At 41.2% G+C, this 25,464-nt stretch overlaps 1 long non-coding RNA gene across 6 annotated transcripts in view; it reads right to left on the bottom strand.

Moving 5' to 3' along the window:
- Positions 1-2,411: 2,411 nt before the first annotated feature.
- The window catches only part of LOC140198591 (uncharacterized), a 57,704-nt gene continuing 34,651 nt past the window's right edge, over positions 2,412-25,464 (bottom strand). For 2 of the 6 annotated variants that reach the window (XR_011886209.1, XR_011886212.1), the window contains 3 exons: positions 13,519-13,789; positions 10,921-11,082; positions 2,412-8,608 (listed from right to left, as the gene is read on the bottom strand). This is a non-coding gene — a long non-coding RNA (uncharacterized lncRNA). Of the gene's footprint in view, positions 8,609-10,909; positions 11,083-13,470; positions 13,790-25,464 lie in introns of all 6 variants that reach the window. The other 4 variants (XR_011886211.1, XR_011886216.1, XR_011886210.1 and 1 more) reach the window with 4 other exon arrangements.

The following is a 25,464-nucleotide window of genomic DNA, read 5'->3' as shown; positions in this document are numbered from 1 at the left end:
GTGGTGTTCCACAGGGGTCCGTGTTGGGGCCGCTTCTTTTTATGTTGTACATCAACGATTTGGATTATGGAATAGATGGCTTTGTGGCTAAGTTTGCTGACGATATGAAGATAGGTGGAGGGGGCCGGTAGTGCTGAGGAAACAGAGAGTCTGCAGAGAGACTTGGATAGATTGGGAGAATGGGCAAAGAATTGGCAAATGAAATAGAATGTTGGAAAGTGTATGGTTATGCACTTCGGCAGAAGAAATAAACGGGCAGACTATTATTTAAATGGGGAGAGAATTCAAAGTTCTGAGATGCAACGGGACTTGGGAGTCCTCATGCAGGATACCCTTAAAGATAACCTCCAGGTTGAGTCGGTGGTGAAGAAGGCGGATGCAATGTTGGCATTCATTTCTAGAGGAATAGAGTATAGGAGCAGGGATGTGATGTTGAGGCTCTATAAGGCACTGGTAAGACCTCACTTGGAGTACTGTGTGCAGTTTTGGTCTCCTTATTTAAGAAAGGATGTGCTGACATTGGAGAGGGTTCAGAGAAGATTCACTAGAATGATTCCGGGAATGAGAGGGTTAACATATGAGAAACGTTTGACCGCTCTTGGACTGTATTCCTTGGAGTTTAGAAGAATGAGGGGGGGACCTCATAGAAACATTTCGAATGTTGAAAGGCATGGACAGAGTGGATGTGGCAAAGTTGTTTCCCATGGTGGGGGAGTCTAGTACAAGAGGACACGGCTTAAGGATTGAAGGGCGCCCATTCTGAACAGAGATACAAAGAAATTTTTTTGGCCAGAGGGTGGTGAATCTATGGAATTTGTTGCCATGGGCGGCAGTAGAGGCCAAGTCATTGGGTGTATTTAAGGCAGAGATTGATAGGTATCTGAGTAGCCAGGGCATCAAAGGTTATGGTGAGAAGGCTGGTGAGTGGGACTAAATGGGAAAATGGATCAGCTCATGATAAAATGGTGGAGCAGGCTCGATGGACCGAGTGGCCGACTTCTGCTCCTTTGTCTTATGGTCTTAATGTCACAGAGTCATGGATTTAATTGATGAAAGAATTAGTGAGAAGCTAAGGAAAAAAGTCATTGTAAGATTGAAAGCTAGGAAGTCGGTGTAACCAAGATAACTCAACCTTTGGCTGACAGGGACACAATGAGATTGAGTGGCTTCCTGCTATGCATTAATTTCTGTGTTCCAATAATTCCTTGAAAATTAGTACATGTTTTTTGATGAAATTTTGATCAATATCTTTAAACAAAAAAAGTGTAATTATCTATAAATGTGATGGGTTGGATGAATGTTCTTAACTGAATTTCTGCAGCTTAAATTATAGATTTGTGGATATTAAACATCTGAAATGAAAACAGAGAGAACTGAAAAAAACTATTATGTGGTGTCCTAATAATAATGGGGGCAGGGTTGTGGAACGGGAGAGAGAGGAGAAGGAGGTAAAGTGACTAGAGTAAGAAAAAGGTCAGTGACAGCAGCTTTTAGTAGATTCAAGACAAATCAGCCATTGTTTCATTGAAAAGGAATATATTTTGCTTTTTTAAAATTTATATTTAGGTTCTTAAGGGGGAACTGATGGCCACAAGAGTCTATTAATGAGTTTATTTCCTGTTAAAACTTTTCAATGCATTTCCTTTGAAAGTCCTAAGTGAATAAGTTTTGGGCAGATATTGAGGTGGACAGAGGCTTATGTTTCAACTATTACTTACTGTGTGGAACCTTATGAGTGGGTTTTAAACAATATGCACAGTTACTAGTATAAAACTGTAGATCTGTCAGTATAGAAATGGCATCCATTATGAAAATAAAGTATTATGTCAGAACATAGAGTATAGAAAAGTGCATCACAGTACAGACCCTTTAGTCCTTAATGTTGTGCCAAACTTTTAGCCTACTCCAAGATCAACCTAACCCTTCCTCCTACAAAATCTTCCATTTATCTATCATCTGCAAGCCTATCTAAGAGTCTCTTAAATGTCTTTAATATATCTGCCTCTACCACCATTCTTGGCAGCACAATCAACACAACTACCACTCTCTGTGTAAAAAAAAAACCTACCCATGACAATTTCCCTATACTTTCCTCCCAATCACCTTAAAATTATGCCCCCTTGTATTAGACATTTCAGGTAAACAAGTCCCTGGCTGTCCATCAATATATGCCTCTTATCTTCTACACCTCTATCAAGTCACTTTCCTTCCTCTTTCACTCCAAAGAGAGTATCTCTAGCTCATTCAAGCTATCCTCAAAGATATGCTCTCTAATCCAGACAGCATCTTGGTTAATTACCTCTGCGTTCTCTCCAAAGCTTCCACATCCTTCCTATAATAAGATGACCAGAACTGAACACAATACACCAAGATGTAGTCTAACCACCCTATCACTTCACACTTTTCTGGGTTGAATTCCATCTGCTGCTTTTCAGCCCAGTTCTACATCCTATCAATGTCCCAATATAACCTACAGTATGTTGTGTAAAAGAATGTTATGCACATTTGCAATCAAGACATAGTATCAGTAGCTTACATTATTTTATTTATTTAATTTGTTTCTTTGTGAAACACCAGCTCTAACATAATAAACCAAGATGACTCTGGTGACATACACGGCATTTAGAAACATAGAATAGTACAGCACAGTACAGGCCCTTCGGCCCACAATGTTGTGCCAACCTTCAAACCCTGCCTCCCATATAAGCCCTCACCTTAGATTCCTCCATATACCTGTCTCGTAGTCTCTTAAACTTCACTAGTGTATCTGCCTCCACCACTGACTCAGGCAGTGCTTTCCACACACCAACCACTCTCTGAGTAAAAAACCTTCCTCTAATATCCCCCTTGAACTTCCCACCCCTTACCTTAAAGCCATGTCCTCTTGTATTGAGCAGTGGTGCCCTGGGGAAGAGGCGCTGGCTATCCACTCTATCTATTCCTCTTATTATCTTGTACACCTCTATCGTGTCTCCTCTCATCCTCCTTCTCTCCAAAGAGTAAAGCCCTAGCTCCCTTAATCTCTGATCATAATGCATACTTTCTAAACCAGGCAGCACCCTGGTAAATCTCCTCTGTACCCTTTCCAATGCTTCCACATCCTTCCTATAGTGAGGCGACCAGAACTGGACACAGTACTCCAAGTGTGGCCTAACCAGAGTTTTATAGAGCTGCATCATTACATCACGACTCTTAAACTCTATCCCTCGACTTATGAAAGCTAACACCCCATAAGCTTTCTTAACTACCCTATCCACCTGTGAGGCAACTTTCAGGGATCAGTGGACATGTACCCCGAGATCCCTCTGCTCCTCCACACTACCAAGTATCCTGCCATTTACTTTGTACTCTGCCTTGGAGTTTGTCCTTCCAAAGTGTACCACCTCACACTTCTCCGGGTTGAACTCCATCTGCCACTTCTCAGCCCACTTCTGCATCCTATCAATGTCTCTCTGCAATCTTTGACAATCCTCTACACTATCTACAACACCACCAACCTTTGTGTCGTCTGCAAACTTGCCAACCCACCCTTCTACCTCCACATCCAGGTCGTTAATAAAAATCACGAAAAGTAGAGGTTCCAGAACCGATCCTTGTGAGACACCACTAGTCACAATCCTCCAATCTGAATGTACTCCCTCCACCACGACCCTCTGCCTTCTGCAGGCAAGCCAATTCTGAATCCACCTGACCAAACTTCCCTGGATCCCATGCCTTCTGACTTTCTGAATAAGCCTACCGTGTGGAACCTTGTCAAATGCCTTACTAAAATCCATATAGATCACATCCACTACACTACCCTCATCTATATGCCTAGTCACCTCCTCAAAGAACTCTATCAGGCTTGTTAGACACGATCTGCCCTTCACAAAGCCATGCTGACTGTCCCTGATCAGACCATGATTCTCTAAATGCCTATAGATCCTATCTCTAAGAATCTTTTCCAACAGCTTTCCCACCACAGACGTAAGGCTCACTGGTCTATAATTACCCTGACTACCTCTACTACCTTTTTTGAACAAGGAAACAACATTCGCCTCCCTCCAATCCTCCGGTACCATTCCCGTGGACAACGAGGACGTAAAGATCCTAGCCAGAGGCTCAGCAATCTCTTCTCTCGCCTCGTGGAGCAGCCTGGGGAATATTCCGTCAGGCCCCGGGGACTTATCTGTCCTAATGTATTTTAACAACTCCAACACCTCCTCTCCCTTAATATCAACATGCTCCAGAACATCAACCTCACTCATATTGTCCTCACCATCATCAAGTTTCCTCTCATTGGTGAATACCGAAGAGAAGTATTCATTGAGGACCTCGCTCACTTCCACAGCCTCCAGGCACAGCTTCCCACCTTTATCTCTAATCGGTCCTACCTTCACTCCTGTCATCCTTTTTTTCTTCACATAATTGAAGAATGCCTTGGGGTTTTCCTTTACCCTACTCGCCAAGGCCTTCTCATGCCCCCTTCTTGCTCTTCTCATAATTGCTTCTCATAATTGCTCTTTTGTGGGCAGCTCGCAGACCTAATATTCTATTAGATTCCCTACAACCCATAACCTTTAATTTCCCTTTAAGAAATGTACTTTTGAACTGTCTGCACAAACCATCAATTCTACGTCTCTTGAAGGACCAGGCAAAGTTAACTTTCAGGAATGCACACAAACTTGACTTTCTCGAAGCCATGAAGGTTATCCATTGCGGGGATGGACTTCAAGCCAGATTAAAGCATCAAATTCGAGAGCAGAAGATAAACCATCTTCCTGCATTTGGTCAGTTTCCCTCTCTTCTCACTAGTACCATCTATTGGAAGGTGCAGGAGTCTTGGAGCAATGGAATCATGTTTATGAACAATTATTACCCTACAAGCTTTGGGCTTTTGGACCTCCATGGATGGCTTCCCTCACCTCTGCACTGAATTGACTACACAGCCCATAGAATCAATTTCAGGGACTCTGACTTTGTTATGTATAGTTTTTCATGGATTCTAATAGTTCTCTATTTTCCTGTGGCTGCCTGCAAGAAAATAAATCTCAAGGTTGTATTTGGTAGGCATACTTTGATATTAAATTTACTTTGAACTTTGATAAATGTTAAGCATCTTACACTTACACCACTGATGGCATATAAAACATGAGTAGATATCATGATAGGCATCTAAAGGAATCACAAAGATATTTGCAATCAATTTTCCAAAGCACTTGGTTCAAGTTTCAAGTTCCAACCACAGAGCCACAGTATTTTGAAGTAGCCACTATACGTAAAGCTTTGTGTCATTTTGAGGAGTGTGATAAAATATTGACAGAACAAGCGTTATCTGAGTGGTGCTGTATTACAGAAAGTTCAAATGTAATGCTGCAGGATTTGATCGTCTGCTTAACATAATTGCCTTAACCATTATGTTTAATGTCCACGTGGACTACATTTGGGAATGGTTGAACTATGGGCTTATTATAGCTTTGAGCTTTTAAGTGACAATTCAGGTCAATGTATTCTGACCCCGAGATAAAAGAAAATACAATTGTTGGGGCGGGGGTACCTTCCAGCCATTACTTTCAAGACTGCTTGGTAGAAAGATCATTTATAAGGCATTTCTGAATCAATCTCTAAGTTCAAAGTAAATTTATTATCAAACTGCATATATGTCACCATATACATCCTGAGATTCGTTTTTTTGCAGGCATACTCAGTACATCCAAGAACCATAATAGAATCAATGCAAGACTACACCCGACAGGGCAGACAAACAATCAATGTGCAAAACACGACAAACTGTGCACATACAAAAGAAAAAAAATCACAATAAATAAACAATAAAAATCGAGAATATGAGATGAAGAGTCCTTGAAAGCAAGTCCATAGGTTGTGAGAACAGTTCAGTTATGGGGCGAGTGAGGTTGAGTGCAGTGAACCTGTGCTGAGTGTGCTAAGGCTTCTCTACCTTCTTCCTGATGGCAGCAGTGAGAAGAGAGCTGGACTTGGGTGGCAGGGGTCACTGACGATGCGTGTTCCTTTCCTGCGACAGTGCTCCGTGTTGAGGTGCTCAGTTAAGGGGAGGGCTTCACCTGTGATGAACTCAGACATAACCACAACTTTTTGTAGAATTTTCCATTCAAGGGCATTGGTGCTTCCATACCAGGCTGTGATGCAACCAGTTAATATACTGTACTCTATATGTTGTGTCTGTACAACTACATATCAAATAAATAAAAGCATGCATGTGGGAAGTGAAGTTAACTGGTGTTTTCACATTGCAGCGAGCAAGAGAGAGAAAAGCACATAGGTAAGTTATCAGTCCATATGTAGTGCTAAGGGGAGTCATTGCTTTAAAAGAAATAGAGCCATACATTACACTTCCTCCCCCTTTAGATTAATGTACTGTAACATAGAACTGTATATGTAACAAAACGTTCAATGTCCCTTCAACAACCCATATACAAATAAACATACTTCTACAATTAACAGTCCATAACTACGCTATACTAAAGATTCAGATTTTTGGGTGGCACTCTGTTTCTTTCAGGATAGCACCTCTGGACCTATGGAGTGGCTTCAGGTTTTGCAGGTGTCTTGCCAAAGGCCACTTTCTCAGTTTCCCATGTCACGTTGCTGTTAATGACATGATCATCACTGAGAGGTAAGTCTGGTGACTGTAACGTATCCGTGTTGTTGGATGCAGTCAACTTGGGTGTGTTCCTCAGCTGAGCATCCTGTATCTGGTCCACATGACGCCTCCATGTATGATCTCCAACATCCACTGTGTACATCATGGTCCAATTCTTGTAGCTATCCTAGTGGGTGTCCACTTGTCTTCTCGGTAACCACACACTAGGACATCCTGTCCAACCTCGAAGCTCTTTGCTGATTCACTTGGCCACTGGCTGAACTGTTGATTCTGCACTTCCCTCTGTTGATCTGGTTTCAGGAAATCTATACAAGATCTAAGATTCCTGCTCATGAACAGCATTGCAGGTGTTTGATTTGTCATTGCATGAACAGAGTTCCGATACACAAAAAGGAAATTGTCCACCTTGTGCTGTTGACAGGCGTCCTCCTTACCCATTGCTTTAATGGACTTCTTGGATAAACCTTTCAGCTAATCTGTATGTTGCTGGGTGGTGAGGAGCTGATTTGAAATATTTGATGCCATTTTTCATCATGAATAGTCTGAACTCTTCTGTCATGTACTGTGGTCCATTGTCACTCACAATTTGGTCAGGTAAGCAGTTTCTGGTGAAGATAGTCCTCAGAGCAGAGAGAGTCTTTGCTGAGGTGGTTGACTTCATTGGGATAACCTCTGGCCACTTCAGATGAGCATCCACAGCAATCAGAAACATGGAGTCCATGAATGGCCTAGTGAAGTCAATATGCACTCTTTGCCATGGTGAAAATGGCCTCTCCGCAGGTGTAACAGTGCTTGAACAGTTTTAGGTCAAATCTTCAATCTGTTTGTCTATTCCCAGACACCACACATAGCTCTGGGCGAGCTTCTTCATCTTGACTGTACCCAAGTGTCCTTTATGCAGATTCTCTAACACTCTGGTGTGCAGTTTAAAGGGAACCACAACACGAGATCCACACATAAGCATTCTTTGACGTACAGACAGTTGGTCTCATCTCACGGAGAACTCTGAAAACATAGGATTACCCTGAGCTGGCCATGTTGTATGGTGATGTCATAGACTTTTGACAATGTCAGGTCATTCCTTGTTTTTCTTCGTATTTCAAAATTTGTTACTGGCAATTGGTCCACCGATGCAGTGTGAAACACTACTGCTGGGTAAGAGTATGAAGACTTTTCTTCTTCAGTTGCCAATAGTGGAAGACATGACAATCTGCCAGTGTTGCTGTGTTGCTTGGTACCCTTGAACTCTATGTCATAAGAGTGGGCTCCTAGGAAAACTGCCCAGTGTTGTAACTGGATAGCAGCCATCACTGGGATTCCCTTCCTGGGATTGAAAATGGACACAAGAGGCTGGAGATCTGTCACTAGTGTAAACTTTTGTCCATAGAGGTAGTGGTGGAACTTCTTTATTCCCAATACTAGACTGAGGGCCTCTTGGTCAATCTGCACATATTTGCGTTCTGTGCTCATCAGTGATCTTGAAGCAAAGGCTATCAGATGTTTCATGTTGTGTAACAAAACAGCTCCAATGCCATAAGGGGATGCATCGCACGCCATTCTGATGGGCAGCGATGGATCATAATGGTGAGTAGTTCACCTGATGTTATTAGTCATTTTGTTTCCTTCAATGCTCTCTTGCATCTTTCTGACCATTCCCACTTTGCTCCTGTCTGTAACAGTGCGTTCAATTGGCGCAGCACTGTAGCAATGTTTGGGAGAAACCGGTGGTAGCAGTTTACAAGGCCCAGGTATGACCTGAGTTGTGACACATTTTCTGGTTTGGGTGCCTGAGGCACTGCTTCAGTCTTCTTTTGTGATTTATATAAGCCATGCTGACAAAGGGTCTCAGCCCAAAACGTCGACTGTACCTCTTCCTAGAGATGCTGCCTGGCCTGCTGCGTTCACCAGCAACTTTTATGTGTGTTGCTTGAAATTCCAGCATCTGCAGATTTCCTCCTCTTTGTGTCCGTATGGGGAGTCATTGCTCTAAAAGAAATAGATCCATACATTACACTCTCCACCACACATCTAGAGAAGTTTATCAACCTACTAACATTTAGTATCTAATGAGAAAAACAAAACCATTCTCCAAGGATAATAGCCAAACAATATTTAATATTTATTAGCATAAGAACTTAAGTTTTACAGTTAAAGGTGATTCACTGTTGGACAAAAAAAATTACCAAACCAGATAAGAAGATATTATGGTGGAGATTAAAAAAGCTTGGTCAAGCAGCTTTCTAATTGAGCATTTTAAAGGAAGACAGATAGGTAGAGAGGCCAGGGAAGAGTATTCTACAGCTTAGTATCTAGTTGGCTACCCTTTTAATAATGGATAGTTTATACTTTTACTTTACCATCTTGTCTGAATTTGAGAAATCAAGTGGCTCTGAGTGTTGTTGAGCTGGATAAGATTATAAAACAGGAGCAAAGGTTTTGTAAAGAAGGATGAGAAAAGCTAAGTGGGACCCAATGTGGCCAGGACTTTGTGTGGGCTTGGGCAATAGAAATTTAGTTGATCGAAAGTTTGGGAGAAGGGAGGCTGTCTATGTCAGGAGATAATAATTGCAAGGACGAGGGTTTCAGTAATAGATAAGCTGAAAACGTTTTGAATTCAAGCGATAGCTGTGTGGTCTAAGTGGTATGTGGATACGTAGTTTGATAAAATTGCAAACCGCCTGGTTCAGTCTCAGTCAGTTCTCGAGAAGAGGAATAGAGTTGGTGTCTAGGGAATAAAATCACTGGTGAGGAATGAACATAATCAATCTCCTCCACCCCCTCCTGTTTACTTGGAGGTAATTTCTGCCAGTTGTCAGACGGTTGGTAAACAGTGTGGGAGTTCGGAGAGACGTAGTGCTAAAATAGAGCAGTGACATCAGTTTTGAGTGTTTGGATACCATGTGCAGGAGGCAGCATAAAGATGTGAAGGAAGAGGGGATGTGGAATTAATGGTATGGAAGTGATAGGGGTTGGCATCACAGATATTCTCTGGCTGCAAATGAATGCATGGAGCCAGATGAATGTAGTTCTCCTCAATCAGTGGCATTGATGGAGGACCTTGTGCTCAACCCCATAAAGCCATGTAGATAGAGTAAAAATGAGAGGAAGAAAAATTTGCCTTTACCACAGCGAATATTGGATGTCACTTCTCAGCTTACAACTGGCTCACTAAACTGTAAGTTGGTGACTGAATGCCATATTCAGCAATGTTTTGTTCCAGCTATATGTCCCTTTTCAGGTTTTTCTTAATCTATCTACTTTCTTTCAGTATTTTTGGATTAATGTTTTGTGGGGAAAAGAGTTTGGCATTTTTTTCCACAATCCCAGAAGAACATCTGATAGAGTCCAATTCAGCCATCTGGTCAATGCAGTAAAATGTAAAATCTATTATACCCATTCTTTGATAGGTACATGGAGCTCAGAAAAGTGGTAGGGAAATACTAGGCGGTTTCTAGAGTAGGTTACATGGTCGGCACAGCATTGTGGGTTGAAGGGCCTGTAACGTGCTGTAGGTCTGTATGTTCTATGTTCACTCACTGGCAAAACAAAAGGTACTATTATCACTGCATGTATTCTCTCAAGTGAATACTTAATCGCATGTTAGATCTATTAACATTCTTTATATGGGCAAAGTGGGTTCTGATGATTGTTAATGTTTTATTTAAACAATCTTTTTTCTCTTTCAAGGTGGTTGAGTCGTTACTGACATGGGGTGCCATATTTCTCTGCTGTATTTGTGCAACAATTTATTCAATTAGAAAAGGTGCTTGCAGGGTGTTTAATCATCTGACAAAGTCACAAAGAAAATTTATTCAGCCTGAAACAGCCTTCACGTGATCAGCCATGACCTTTAGGCAAATCAGGGGTTATGAGGAACAGGCAGGAAGGAGGAGTTGAGGTCAAAACACACTATGAATTTTTGAGTATCAAGCCAGACACAAGAGACCACAGCAGCTACTGCTGCTGCTCCTATATTTAATGTTTCTGTGATAACTGCTCTGTGTCCAACAGTAAATGCATATACTGCAGATTCCTTTTCGAAACCTGGTGATGCCCAGGTGATTATTGAACTAACATACACACAGAGTTCATGTAACTCAATACCAGTAAAGAATCAAACAAGAGTCATTTTTTACAAACGTTTGTAAATAAAAGAGGATGCTGGAGGTACTCAGAAGGTCAACCAGCATCTGTGAAGCAGAATTAACATATTAGGTTGATGACCTTTCATCAAGACTCTCACAGTGGTAATGAATTTCCATCTAATCAGCTTGAAAAATACATCACCATTCAATTACAATTCAGAGTCATGTGCGAACTAGAGGTGATAAGAATTCCCATCCTCCTGCTGCCTTCATCATTCCAGGCACTGAAGTTTGCAGATTTGAGAAAGCTTTGTTTGTCCAGGTGTTAGATTGCACCCACTGTCAGTCAATGCTACACTTTGCAGGTAGTGTGCCCTGGAGGTGAAGAAAGTAAATGTTTAGGTTGGTGCATAGGGTGCAAATCAAATAGCCTGCTTTGCTGCGATGGTCTCAAGCCTCTTGAGTGTTGTGGTATTTTAATTATGTAGACAGGTGAAAAGTCCTCAATCACATATCTGAATTGTGCCCTGTAAACCTGAGACTAAGAGAGCCAGGGGACATCACTCAGCATAGAATACACAACCCCTAACCTGCTCTAGTAGCCATACAATATAGTCTAGCTATCCTACTCAGTGGTGGGCCCCCCACAATGTCAATGGTGGGGTATTCAGTATCGGTAATTCACTAAGTTTAATATCCTGTCCTTGTATATAACTTTACTTGGCATTTGAATGGTATACATATTGATCTGTCTGGGAATGTTAATCTTAACAAGCTGAACACTGAATTATTACCTGATGCTGACATCTCTCCACAGTTACTGACTTGAGTTTGTGTGGTATATCTTGGCATTTAGCAGGGCTCCAGCAACTCATCAGTAGTTACCTTTCAAGCAGGTCTTTCCCCCTTTGATCTAATCCCTGCATTGTATTTACCATTCCCTCTGACCTTCCCCTCTCTGACGCAGAATGTTCTGTCCTCAGCAATGGCCTTACCTTTGGTTCCCTTTGCCGAGTTCTTCCAGCATCTCCATCTCTGAGCCCCCTCCTTCAGCAAGAATTCCCCACTCTGCACTGATGATTCCTCTCCCATCTCCAGCCCTCCTTCTCTTCCTGGACATCCCGCTCAACTTCTCTGTCTGCTCCTGATCTGGAATTGCTGATGGGACACCAACCGGCTCAACTTCAGCACTCCTCTCTATAGCAAGCAAGAGAATTCCAACAAATCTCTTACTAGCTCTTCCTTCAGTTAGTCCTGATGAAGAGTTTCAGCCTGAAACGTCGACTGTATTCTCTTCCTAGAGATGCTGCCTGGCCTGCTGCGTTCACCAGCCAACTTTGATATGAATTCCAACAAGCATGGTTTTCTGCAAACAATTCTGTAAACAGACATATAGACCTCAATCTGATTTATAAGCCAATGCAGGCTAAATCCCAGACCATAATGCAGAGTTCACCACACATCTAATCAGTGATGAGACCTCCTCCCTACATCACAATTGAGTTTCTATAATGACACCAAGAAGCTGATTGATAAGTATATTAAGGCCAAGCATTCACAGTTCCCTTACCCGGCACTGCTCGTTTGTACTTCCTATCCAAGATCCACAAATATTAATATCTGGGTAGTCCCATTGCCTCTTCCTGCTCCTGTCCACATACATTTGACTCCATTCTATCTCCCTTGGTTCAATCCCTTCCCACCTACATCTGTAACACTTCACATGCACTTCGATCTCCTAAGCAAATTTTAACTCCCTGGCCCTGACTGTCTCATTTCCACCAGGGATGTCTAGTCACTATACACTCCTATCCCCCAACAAGCTCTTAAAGCTCCCCACTTCTTTCTCAACAAAAGACCCAGCCAGTTCCCCTCCTCCGTCTGGCAGAACTGGTCCTCACCCTCAACAATATCTCCTTTGGCTCCTCCCACTTTCTCCAAACTCAAGGGTTAGCCAGAGGCACCTACTTGGGCCCCCAACTATGTCTGCCTTTTTGTTGGCTATGTGGAACAGTACATGTTCCAAGCCTTCCCTGGTAATTCTCCCCAACTGTTTCGGTGCTACATTGACAACTGCATTGGTGCTGCTTCATGCACTCATGCTGAGTTTGTCAATTTCATCAACTTTGTCTCCAATTTCCACGCTGCTCTAAAATTCATTTTGTCCACTTCTGACACCTCTTTCCCCTTTCTCGATCTCTCTGTCTCCATCTCTGGAGACAAACCATCTACTAACATCTTTTATAAACCTACCAATTCCCATGGCTATCTCGACTATACCTCTTCCTACCCTGCCTTATGTAAAAATGCTACTCTCTTTTCTCATTTCCTTTATCTCTGCCGCATCCGTTCCCAGGATAAGGCTTCCATTTCCAATTTCAGGATATCAGAGATGTCCTCCTTCTTCAGAGAACAGAATTTCTATTCCCCCACCATTGATACTGCCCTCACCTGCATCTCCTCCATTTCCCAGACATCTGCATTCACCCCATCTTTCCGTCTTAATAGGGATAAAGTTCTTCTTGTGCTCACCTACCACTCCATGGCCCTCCACATCCAACACAACATTCTCCACAACTTCCACCATCTTCAACAGGATCCCACCATCAAACACATCTTTACTCCCCCTCCCCCAACTTTCTGCAGGGATTGCTCCCTCCATGGTTCCCTTCTCCATTCGTCTCTCCCCACTAATCTCCCTCCAGGCACATATACCTGCGAGTGAGAGAAATGCTATACCTGCCTATTCGTCTCCTCCCTCACCTCCATTCAGGGCTCCAAATAGTCCTTCCAGCTGAAGCAACACTTCACCTGCGAATCTGCTGCGAGTCATCTGTTGTATCCGGTGCTCCCGATGTGGACCCCTCTGCTTTGGAGAGACCCAGCGCAAATTGGGTGACCGCTTTGTTAAACACCTCTGCTCCATTCCCAAGTGCAGAAATTCCTGGTGACCATTTTAATTCTAATCTCCATTCCGGTTCCCTTTCTGACATGCCAGTCCATGGCATCCTCTTCTGGCACAACGAAGCTATTCTCAGGGTAGAGGAACACCACCTCGTATTCTGTGTTGGTAGCCTCCAACCTGATGGCATGAACATCAATTTCTCCTGGTAATTTTTTTCTCATTTATTTTCCATTCCCCTCCCCCATCCTCTTCTATTCCCCATTCTGGCTTCTTACTACTTCTCCTCACCTGCCTATCACCTCCCCCAGTGCCCCTTCTTCTTTCCTTTCTCCCATGGTCCACTCTCCTCTATCAGATTCCTTCTTCTCCAGTCCTTAACCTTTCCCACCCACCTAGCTTCACCTATCATCTTCTAGCTTGTCCTTCTTCTCTATCATCTTTTTAATTCTGATGTTTCCGTCCTTCCTTTCCAGTTCCAATGAAAGATCTTATCCCGAAATGTCAACTGTTTATTCACTTCCATAGATGCTGCTTGACCTGCTGAGTTCCTCCAGCATTTTGTATGTGTTTCTCCGGCTTTTGAGCATCTGTAGAACCTCTCGTGTTTAGCTTTTCCTTAGTTGATATTATTTGTGCACAGATTCTTACTATAGTTCTATTCTATTAAATAAATTATGCAAGCAGAGGTTGTTGATGTAATTGGTGAGCCTGGATTTGAAATGTTGGTTAGTCTTTTGATTATGGAAGCTCCAAAGTCCTGCCCTCAATACTGCAGTGCCTCAGAACTGTAAGGATTACCAATCTTGATGAATTTCTTTTTAGTTGTTCAAGAAAGCAGTAACCAACATCTCACCTGTGATAGTCTGTGTATACCAAGCTTTGGAGGGAAAATGTGAGAATCAACACCATAATATGAAAAAGTAACTAATGAATAAAAGAAAACATTGCCTAGATGTTCTGTTCTAAACTAGTTGTAAGAATAGGGCAAAAAGAACAACTAGAAGTAACAGGCAACTATAATGCATGCCATGGAACCTTCCTTACTTTATGTCTGGTGTAGTTTCTAGTACCTAGATTAACAGCAAGGCACATGCCTTAACGGATGACTGCTTCATTTGTTACACATTAATTTGGGTGCATGAAGGACTTCAGACTTTAATCACATGCAGAAGAAATGGATTTGGATTTGCTAAGCAGTGTTAAGTATATGAAGGTCATGAAAAGGACAAAGTGCACTTTAGCCATTTCCATTACAGCTGAGAAAGTTAGGTAATTTAATGCTGAGATTTTTAAGATTCTTAAGGGTTTTGAAAAAGAGAAATCCTGCAACAAGAGGTCAATAATTTAGGAATAACATTAAGAGATTAAGTTTCATGGGTGACTTGGAGCAATCAAATTGGAAATAATTACGACAAGCGAATTTACAGTGTACCTCCAGGATAATTTCCCAAAACAATGTTATGGAACAAACCAGGTTATGGGCTATTGCATCTGGTAATGTGTAACAAGACAGGTTTAATAAATTATTTCAGAGTAATAGATTGCCTTGCAAGTACCTTTACAAATATGACAGAATTTAGTATTTAAACTGAGTGAAAAGATTGGGTTTGAACAACTGCAAGAAATTTAAATGGGAGAATTGGAAAAGAATGAGAATGTAGTTGGCTAAATTGAACTGGGCAAGTACATTGATAAGTCAATAACTAGTCAGTGGTAGATGGTCCATGACTCAAATCAAAAATACATCTTAGAATCATAGTCATGAAAAGTAGGGCACAAAGCAGACCTTTTGGCTCATCAAGTCCACACCGAACCATTTAAACTGCCTAGTCCCATCGACCAGCACGCTGACAATGATCCTCCATACCCCTGCCATCCATGTACCTATCCAAACTTCTCTTAAACACTGAAATTGAGCTTGCATGCACCATTTACGCTGGCAGCTCATCGACACTGTCACGACCCTCTGAGTGAGGTTTCCCTTCATGTTCCCATTAAACATTTCACCTTTAACACATGATCTCTACTTGTAGTTCCACATCCTCAGTGGAAAAAGCCTGCTTGCACTTACCTTATCTATACCCCCCCCCACCATAACTTTATACCTCTATCAAATCTCCCCTCAATCTTCTACATTCCAAGGAATAAAATCTTAATCTAGTAAATCTTTGCTTATAACTTAGGTCCTGCAGTCCCAACAACATCCTTGTAAACAAGATTGAAGGAGTACATAGAAATCTTTCCTGTAGGTAGATGAACAAAAGCACACACAATACTCTAAATTAGACCTCACCAGTGTCTTATACAACAACATAGCATCTCATCTCCTGTATTCAATACAACAACAACATAGCATCTCATTTCCTGTTCTTATACAACAACATAGCATCTCATCTCCTGTATTCAATACTTTAATTTATGAAGGCCAACGTGCCGAAAACTCTCCTAACAACCCTACCTGTTTTCCCAGATCCCTTTGTCCTACCACATTCCTCAGTGCCCTACCATTCACTGTACAAGACCTACCCTGATTGATCCTACCAAAGTGCAAAACCTGGCACTTGTCCGTAATACATTCCACTTGCTATTTTACAGCCCATTTTACCAGCTGGTACAGATCTTGCTACAACCTTTAATAGTCTTCCTAGATGTCCACTACACCCCCAATCTGATGTCATCTGCAAATATGTTGATCCAGTAACCCACATCACTGATATAGATGATAAACAGCAACTCACCCAGCACCGATCTCTGTGCACTCCACTAGTCACAGGCTTCCCAAGGAGGCAAGCGTCTACTACTTACTCTCTAGATTCTCCCACAAAGTCAATGCCTAATCTAATTTACTACTTCATCTTGAATACCAAGCAACTGGACTTCCTTGACCAACCACCCATGTCCAAGTAGACAACATCCACTGCTTTGCATTCATCAATTTTCCTGGTAACTTCCTCAAAAAACTTATTCAGTTAGACAACCTACCATGGAAAAGCAATACTAACTCTCCCTAATCAGTCCCTATCAATCCAAATGCTCATATATCCAATCCCTTAGAATATCTTCCAATCATTTTCCCACTACTGTTGTCAGGCCCTGGGGTTTTTATCCACCCTAATTTGCCCCAAGACAGCAAACACCTCCATGCCCTGAACTCATCTGCCTTCCCTACTTGCATTGAAATATATGCAGCTCAGATCATTAGTTGTACTATGCTCAAACTTTTGATTCCTGACTTTGAGGCCTCAACAACCTCTCTATCTCTTCTGGTACTCTGGTTCCTAACCCCCTGCAACTCTAGTTTACCCCCTCCCCCCATGCAACACAAGCAAACCTCCCCAATAGGATATTATCATCATGAAGTGTTTCGAGAGGCTTGTCATGAGGCACATCAAGACCCTGCTGCCCCCCTCACTGGACACCCTGCAGTTCGCGTACCGTCCCAACCGTTCAACAGACGACGCCATTGCCATCACTCTCCAGCTGGCTCTAACCCACCTGGACAAAAAAGACACATACGTTTGAATGCTGTTTGTAGACTTCAGTTCAGCATTTAACACAATCATTCCTCAGAAACTGATTGGAAAGCTAAGCCTACTGGGCCTGAACACCTCCCTCTGCAACTGGATCCTAGACTTCCTGATTGGGAGACCTGTCAGTCGGGATTGGAAGTAGCATCTCCAACACCATCACACTGAGCACGGGGGCTCCCCAGGGCTGTGTGCTCAGTCCACTGCTGTTCTCTCTGCTGACCCACGACTGTGCTGCAACACACAGCTCAAACCACATCATCAAGTTCACCGATGACACGACCGTGGTTGGTCTCATCAGCAAGAACGATGAGGCAGCATACAGAGAGGAGGTGCAGCGGCTAACAAACTGGTGCAGAATAGTCTCTGAATGTGAAGAAAACAAAAGAGATGGTTGTTGACTTCAGGAGGACACAGAACGACCACTCTCCACTGAACATCGACAACTCCTCCATAGAGATCATTAACAGCACCAAATTTCTTGGTGTTCACCTGGTGGAGAATCTCACCTGGTCCCTCAGCACCAGCTCCATAGCAAAGAAAGCCCAGCAGTGTCTACTTTCTGCGAAGGCTGAGAAAAAATCCATCTCCCACCCCCATCCTCACCACATTCTACAGAGAGTGTATTGAGAACATCCTGAGCAGCTGCATCATTGCCTGGTCCGGGAATTGCACCATCTCAGATAGCAAGAGCCTGCAGCGGATAGTGAGGTCAGCTGAGAAGATCACCGGGGTCTCTCTTCCCACCATTACAGACATTTACACCACATGCTGCATCCGTAAAGCAAACAGCATTATGAAGGACCCTATGCATCCCTCATACAAACTCTTCTCCCTCCTGCCATCAAGCAAAAGGCACCGATGTATTCTGGCTCTCACGTTTGGACTATGTAACAATTTCTTCCCCCAAGTCATCAGACTCCTCAATACCCAGAGCCTGGACTGACACCAACCTACTGCCCTCTACTGTGCCTATTGTCTTGTTTATTATTTATTGTAATGCCTGCACTGTTTTGTGTGCTTTATGCAGTCCTGGGTAGGTCTGTAGTCTAGTGTAGTTTTGTGTTGTTTTACATAGTTCAGTGTAGTTTTTGTATTGTTCATGTAGCACCCTGGTCCTGAAAAACAGTCTTTTTTTTACTGTGTACTGTACCAGCAGTTATGGTCGAAATGATAATAAGAAGTGACTTGACTTGATCAGTCCCCCTTTGGTCAGTGCAGATTCTTTTGTACAGGTCCCACCTTCACTTGAAGAGAGCCTAGTGATCCAAAATCTGACACCTGCCCTCCTACACCAACTCCTTAACCATATGTTAAGCTGTATGATCTTCTGATTTCTGGCCTCACTAGCAGGTGACATGGATGGTGATACTGCGATCACAACCCTGGAGGTCCTGTCCTTTGACTTAGCACCTAGTTCTCTGAACTCACTTTGTAGAACCTTGTCACTCTTACTATCTATACCATTGCTACCTTCATGGACCACGACCTCTGGCTGCTCACCCTCCCACCAAAGAATGTTGAGGATTTGATCTGAGGTGTCGTAGGCTCTGGCACCCGGGAGGCAACATACCATCTGGGAATCTTGTTCTCATCCACAGCACCTTTCTGTTCACCAATGAATCCCGTATCACCACAGCTCACCTCTTCTGCCCCCTTCACTTTTGAGTCACAGAATCAGACTCAGTGCCAGAGACCTGACTGCTGTTTGTTTCTGTGGTTGAGGGGAATAGCCACAGGGGCTACTCTGCACTGGCTGTTTAACTCCTTTCCCCTTCCTGACTATCACCACTCTCCTGTATCCTCCACCTTGGTGCAACTACCCCTGTATATGTTCTATCATGCCCTCAGTCTCAGGCGTTCACCCAAGTCCAGCTCTAACTCCTTAACAAGGAACATACTAAGGAAAAGAATTCTAAGGAGATGAACAAACCAGACAAGAAAATCAATCAATCAATAAATAAATATTTTTAAAAAAGGAAAGGAAGAAAGAATGAGGAAACAGGAAAAGAAGCAAAGGTTAGCAGTAGAACAAAAGTCTGGAAGAAATTCAGAAACCAGCAAAGGAGATGTACAAAGCAATGTACATTGACCTCATTCAAACCTATCAAATGCTGAAAGACCTTGATAGGATGGATATGGAGAGGATGTTTCCTATGGTAAGGGGGCCCAAGACCAGGATACAGCCTCAGAATAGAGGGGTGTACTTTCAGAACACAGAAGAGGAAGAATTCCTTCAGCCATACTGGCAAATCTGTGGAATTCATTGTTACAGGTGGTTGTGAAGACCAAATCATTGGGTATGTTTAAAAAGTCAGGCATGAAGGGATACAGGGAGAAGGAAGGAGATTGGGGCTGAGAGGGAAAATGGATCAAGCATTATGAAATGGCAGTGCAGAGTTGATGGGCCAAATGGTCTAATTCTGCTCCTTTATCTTATGGTCTAATTGTAGGTCCCTTACAGGATGATGCTGGAAAATTATTAAAAGCAAAGAGATCACAAAGGAGTTAATTATATAATTAGCATTAATCTTTATAGTCAATGATTAGTGACACCATTAATATGAAAAAATACAAGGGAATTAAATATTGTTATTAGAAAGTTAATATTAGATAAGCTAGTAAGACTAAAGGCCCCCAGACTTGGTTTGCATTCTACAATCATAAAGAAAATGGCTGAAAAGATAGTGAATGCTATTTCTTATGTGCAGCTCCCAACACATAAGATGACATAACAATGCCTCTATTGTCTTAGAAATTTGTGCATATTCAGAATGTTACCTCCCACATCAGCAGGTTCAGGAACAGTTGTTGCCCTTCAAACAATCAGCTCCTGAACGAGTATGGATAATTTCTCTCACCTCAACAATGAATGGATTCCACAAGCAATAGTCTCACTTTCAATGAATTACAATTTATGGTTTCAGTATTACTTATGTATTTACTTTTGCTCAATTTGTCTCCTTTTGCACATTGCTTGTTGTCACTCCATGTACAGCTTTTCGTAAATGCTATTGTATTTATTTTGCTGTAAATACTTACAAGAAAATGAATCTCAAAATAGTATGAGGTGACATATACATACATTTATAATAAATATGCTTTGAACTTTGAATGCAGCAATTGTAATGTTCCATAACTACTTAGAATCTACAGAAGTACAAGTGACTGGAAAACTGACATTTATTAAAAAATGTGTGGGGCGGGGGCAAAAATCCATCAGAGTGGTTAGTTTAACATCTATAATTGGAAAAATGTCACATGGTTTCATGAAGAAAAAATAATGTCTAACAAATTGATTGGAATTCTTTGAGGAAGTATCAGCCAGAATGGATGGAGTGTCCACTATCTCAACTTTTCAATATCCAGTAGGTTTCCCCTTCATCCTGCCGAACTCTAACAAGTTCAGGGACAAATGCTCCATTTAGGTTAAGCTTTCATTCCAGTGAAGCACCTCTGGACCCTCTCCAGCACATCTTTCCATGGTTAAAAATTGCTCACAATATTCCTAATGCAGTCTAACCAACCTCTCAGCAGTATATCCTTACTCTATGTTTTAGTCTTGATTAAACGAACACTAACATTGAACATAGAGCATCCATTCAGTGGCCACTATTAGGTACACCTGCTTGTTAATGTAAATATCTAATCAGCCAATTGTGTAGTAGCAAATCAATGGCTAAAACCCACAACAGGCATAGTCAACAGATTTAGTTGTTGTTCAGACCAAATATCAGAATGGGGAAGAAGTGTGACCTAATTGACTTTGACTGTGGAATGATTGTTGGTGCCAGACAGGGTGGTTTGAGCATCTCAGAAACTGCTGCTCTCCTGAGATTTCCACACAAAAGATCACAGGAGAATGGCCAAAATGGTTCAAGCTACAGGAAGGCAACAGTAACTAAAATAACCATATGTTACAACAGTGCTATTTAGAAAAGCATCTTTGAGTGCACAATATATAAAACCTTGATGTGGAAGGGCTGCTGCAGCAGAAGACCACACCAGGTTCTACTCTGATACCTAATAAAGTTCCCACTATGTGTACATAGAACAATTACAGACCCTCTGGCCCAGAATGTTGTGCCAATCTTTTAAACTACTCCAAGGTCAATCTAACACTTCTCTCCCACGTAGCCCTCCATTTTTCTTTCATTCATGTGCCCATCTATGGAAGTATCTGCCTTTACCACCACTCTAGGCAGTGCATTCTACATGCCAACCACTCTGTATGTATAAAAAAAAAACTCTCAGACATCTCCCTATATTTTCCTCCAATCTCCTGAAAATTATGCCATCTCATTTCCACTCTAGGAAAAAGTCTCTGGCTGTCCACTCATCTATGCCTCTTTTCATCCTGTACATCTCTTATCAAGTTGCCCCTCATGGTCCTTCACTCCAAAGAGAAAATCCCTAGCTCACTCAACCTATTCTTACAAGCTATGCTCACCAATTCAGGTAAAACTCCTCTGTGCCATTTCAAAAGTTTCCATATTGTTCTTATAATGAGGCGACCAGAACTAACAACAATACACCAAGTGGTATCACCAACATTACCTCATGGCTCTTGAACTCAATCCTCCAACTAATGAAAACCAACACCAATGAAAAACAACACAAGTGCCTTTTCAACCACTCTATCAACTTGCATGACAACTTTAAGGGATCTATTGGCACAACTTCCAAGTTAATCTTGAGGGAATCCTGAACTACAACTTAAGACCATTTGCATGTCTGAATTACAAATTCCATACCCATTTAGAATATAATCTATGCCTTTATTCTTCCTACCAATGTGCATAACTTTACACTTCCCTACACTGTATTCCATTTGCCACTTATTTATCTATCCAAGTCCTTCACAATATTACCTGTCCCTCTATCTTGATATCATCTGTAAATGTGGCCACAATGCCATCAGTTCGTTCATCCAGATCATTAATTATAAAGTGAAAAGGTGTCCTGAAATTGACCCATGCAGACTTCCAGTAGTTACCAGCAACTAGCAACCATCCTTAAAAAAGGCACCTTTGTGCTCCACTCTTTACCAGAATCTGGTTCTTTACTCAGAACCAGAGGCCACAGTTTAAGAATAAGGGGTAGGCCATTTAGAATGGAGTTGAGGAAAAACTTTTTCACCCAGAGAGTGGTGGATGCATGGTCTGCCCCAGAAGGCTGTGGAGGCCAAGTCTCTGGATGCTTTCAAGAAAGAGATGGATAGAGCTCTTAAAGATAGCGGAATCAAAGGTTACGGGGATAAGGGAGGAACTAGATACTGATTGTGGATAATCAGCCATGATCACAGTGAATGGCGGTGCTGGCTCAAAGGGCCAAATGGCCTACTCCTGTACCCATTGTCTTTAGTTCTACCAGTCAACCAATGTTCTATCAATGCTAGTATCTTGTCTCCAATACTACGGGTTCTTAATTAGTTTAGCAATCTTGTGTATAAAAAGTCCTAGTAAACATCCACCGACTCCCTGTTATCTAATCTGTTTACCTCAGAATTTAACAGATTTGTCAGGGAAGCTCTCCCCCTTAACAAAAACTGAGCTGACTTTGCCCTCTTTTATCATGTATTTCCAAGTACTTTGAAGCTTCATCCTTAATAATGGACTTTACAATCTTACAGACCATTGAGGTCAGGCTAACTAGCCTAAAATTCTTTCTTTCGCCTCTTTCATTTCTTAAAAACCAGGCAACAAGAAAATACAAAACTCTCCATATTCTTGAACATGAAGTCTCAACTCTCTTTCCAAAGATGCTGCTTTTTGACAATATGGGTAGCGTGCATCACTAAACATTGAATATTTTCTCTATTGCCATCAAAAGTTCAGTGGTGGAAAAGGGCAGCAGCTAAGTATCAACACAGAATTCTTCTATTTGTGTTCATTACTCTCAGGGGGGTGCTGAAAACAAAAACAGCATATATCACATTTTCCCTTCGTCCTTCATAGCCCTTTCAAAAAATAAATTAGGAGAAATGAGCAAAAGAACTACCAGAAATTTAAAAAAAAAACTGTTGCCCATTCCCAAAGCATTATGGAAACAAATACCAGCAGATTGAATTCTATTATATCTTATCAAAAGTGTGTGTCTGTGTTTCTTATAGTTATTCAGAAGAAATCTGAAATATTTACAGGGGAGTGGATAAATGCACTCTAAAGAGGCAAATGGCATTTAAACTTTTACCTTTCTATTAAAACAAAACAGCTGCAACTTTCCAATCCTCTGGCACCACCCACAAATCTATACATATTTGGAAGAACCAATTAGTTATTCTAAAATTTACATAAAAGGTTTCCCCTCTTTGTGGCATCTGCAAGTTTAACAATGGCATAATTTGTTGACTTCAAAGTGTTTTCCTTTTCATATAGAATGTTGATTACTGTAACAACCTGGGCGTGCCCATAGAGTTAGGAATGTTATAATTCATGTTAAAATTCTGGAAGTTTCCCATGTCTGGCCTCCCACTGCATATGCTGACATGCACCAGGATAACTCTTATCCTAAATCTTGAAGACAATGTCAACAACCAAAAGAAAAACAATATAATCGTACCAGAACATGTTTATTTGTGCAATCTAACTGAATACAGGGGGGAAAAAAGATATTCAAGCTACTGCTTGCAACATACAGTACACAGTTTCATGTACTAGTCTGAAAGTTTACAGCACAACATAGATTAAGTAATCAATGCATCATGCAGTAGTAGAAAAAATATCCTATAGAAAATCTTCCAAATTTGTCATTTTTACAGTGATATCAAAACAGAAATTGTTGAAAATATTCATGTAGTAATAATGCTTGCAGATAAAACAGGTTAATACTTCAGGCATAGAACTTCTCTAAATATTTATTACTCAACCTTTTGTGGCAAGGGCCAAGTGAAACTCCAAAAAATATATAATAAATAAATAAATAAATCACAGGGGCCATACACAAGTTTTATTTAATCACACATAACAGAACTGACATTTTTAGTCATAAATATGAAAACATAAATGATAGTTGAATGGCCTATTTTCTGTTCAGAATAATAATTGTCTCAAAGAGCAGCAAACTATGCCTGGTGTTTGTGTATGTATGTAACCAATTTACTTGAAATGATGTTAATGCTTGCATCAGACATATTGACTCAATACAAGCCTGCACTGCTGCTTAACCAACAATTATTTAATAACTTTAGAAATTAAAACTATTTTAATAGGTTGGTGTTCTAATACAAATTATTTATTGCAACATCTATCACTCTTTTCCAGGGCTCCTTGGATTAAATACAAATCTATACATTCTACACCTCTGCTGGAAGCCTGAGGGTCATTTCATCAACTGACCAAACGAAGTATTCAGAACACAATGCCACAGAGGGCTTCTAGTCTAACCACTAACAGCAGTTCATTTACAGCCTCTGGAATTGATAGGGCAATTGTGTTATTTGCAGTACTTTAATCCAACACTGGAATGAACCCTCTTGCTCCAGCTTGATGCAGGTATCAAGTAATCACTGTGTTGTACAAGGCCCTCATATGCCAAGTGAACAACTTATGAGTGGATAGATGTTGATTTGCTGCTTTTTTTTGACAAACAATGGCTTTTAATATGAAATAGAATGTAGTCAGCAGCTCTGTAAACAGAAAAATTGACTGGCTGAGGAGACTGCTTGATAGAAACTCCAAAGTAAAAGAACTCAGGCTTGTCTGGATATAAAGCATGAAAAACAACACCACTTCTACAAGAACATGTGGCAACCACTCAGCATGGACATGAGTAATGAAGAAATGCATTTATTATGATCGTTCAGATGAAGTCAACCTCATGCCATTTCAGATTAACAGGACAATTAATATTTGATCGGGTTAAAAACATCACAAGATTGAAATTGCTAAGTACCACTTATTTTTTAAAAAAAATAAATCCTGCATTAATCAGGCTTCTATAGCAAGTTAAAAAAAAAACATGCTAGCACCATTATAGGTGTTTAACTCAAACTAGCTGGAATTTTAAAATTTCTGTTAATCCACAATCCCGTGGGAAAGAACTATTTCAGTAATACAATGAAACTTTCCATAAGATAACAAACATAAGGGTGAATCTTACAGCTTGTATTTTAATGTTGTATCTTATAATAATCAGCTGAACAGCATGCTTCTAACTTCATCTGGTTAAATGAAATCTTAGATGTGTTTGTGAATATACACATCAAGATTTATTTGGAATCCCATATCAAAAACAAAAATGTATTACATTTTACTGCAGCACACACAAAATGCTGGAGGAACTCAACAAGCCAGTGTCTATGGAAGAGTGTAAACAGCTGATGTT

This window comes from Mobula birostris, chromosome 1 (assembly GCF_030028105.1).
Source record: "Mobula birostris isolate sMobBir1 chromosome 1, sMobBir1.hap1, whole genome shotgun sequence".
NCBI classification, from domain to species: domain Eukaryota; kingdom Metazoa; phylum Chordata; class Chondrichthyes; order Myliobatiformes; family Myliobatidae; genus Mobula; species Mobula birostris.
This window is presented reverse-complemented; position numbering and strand designations above follow the sequence as displayed.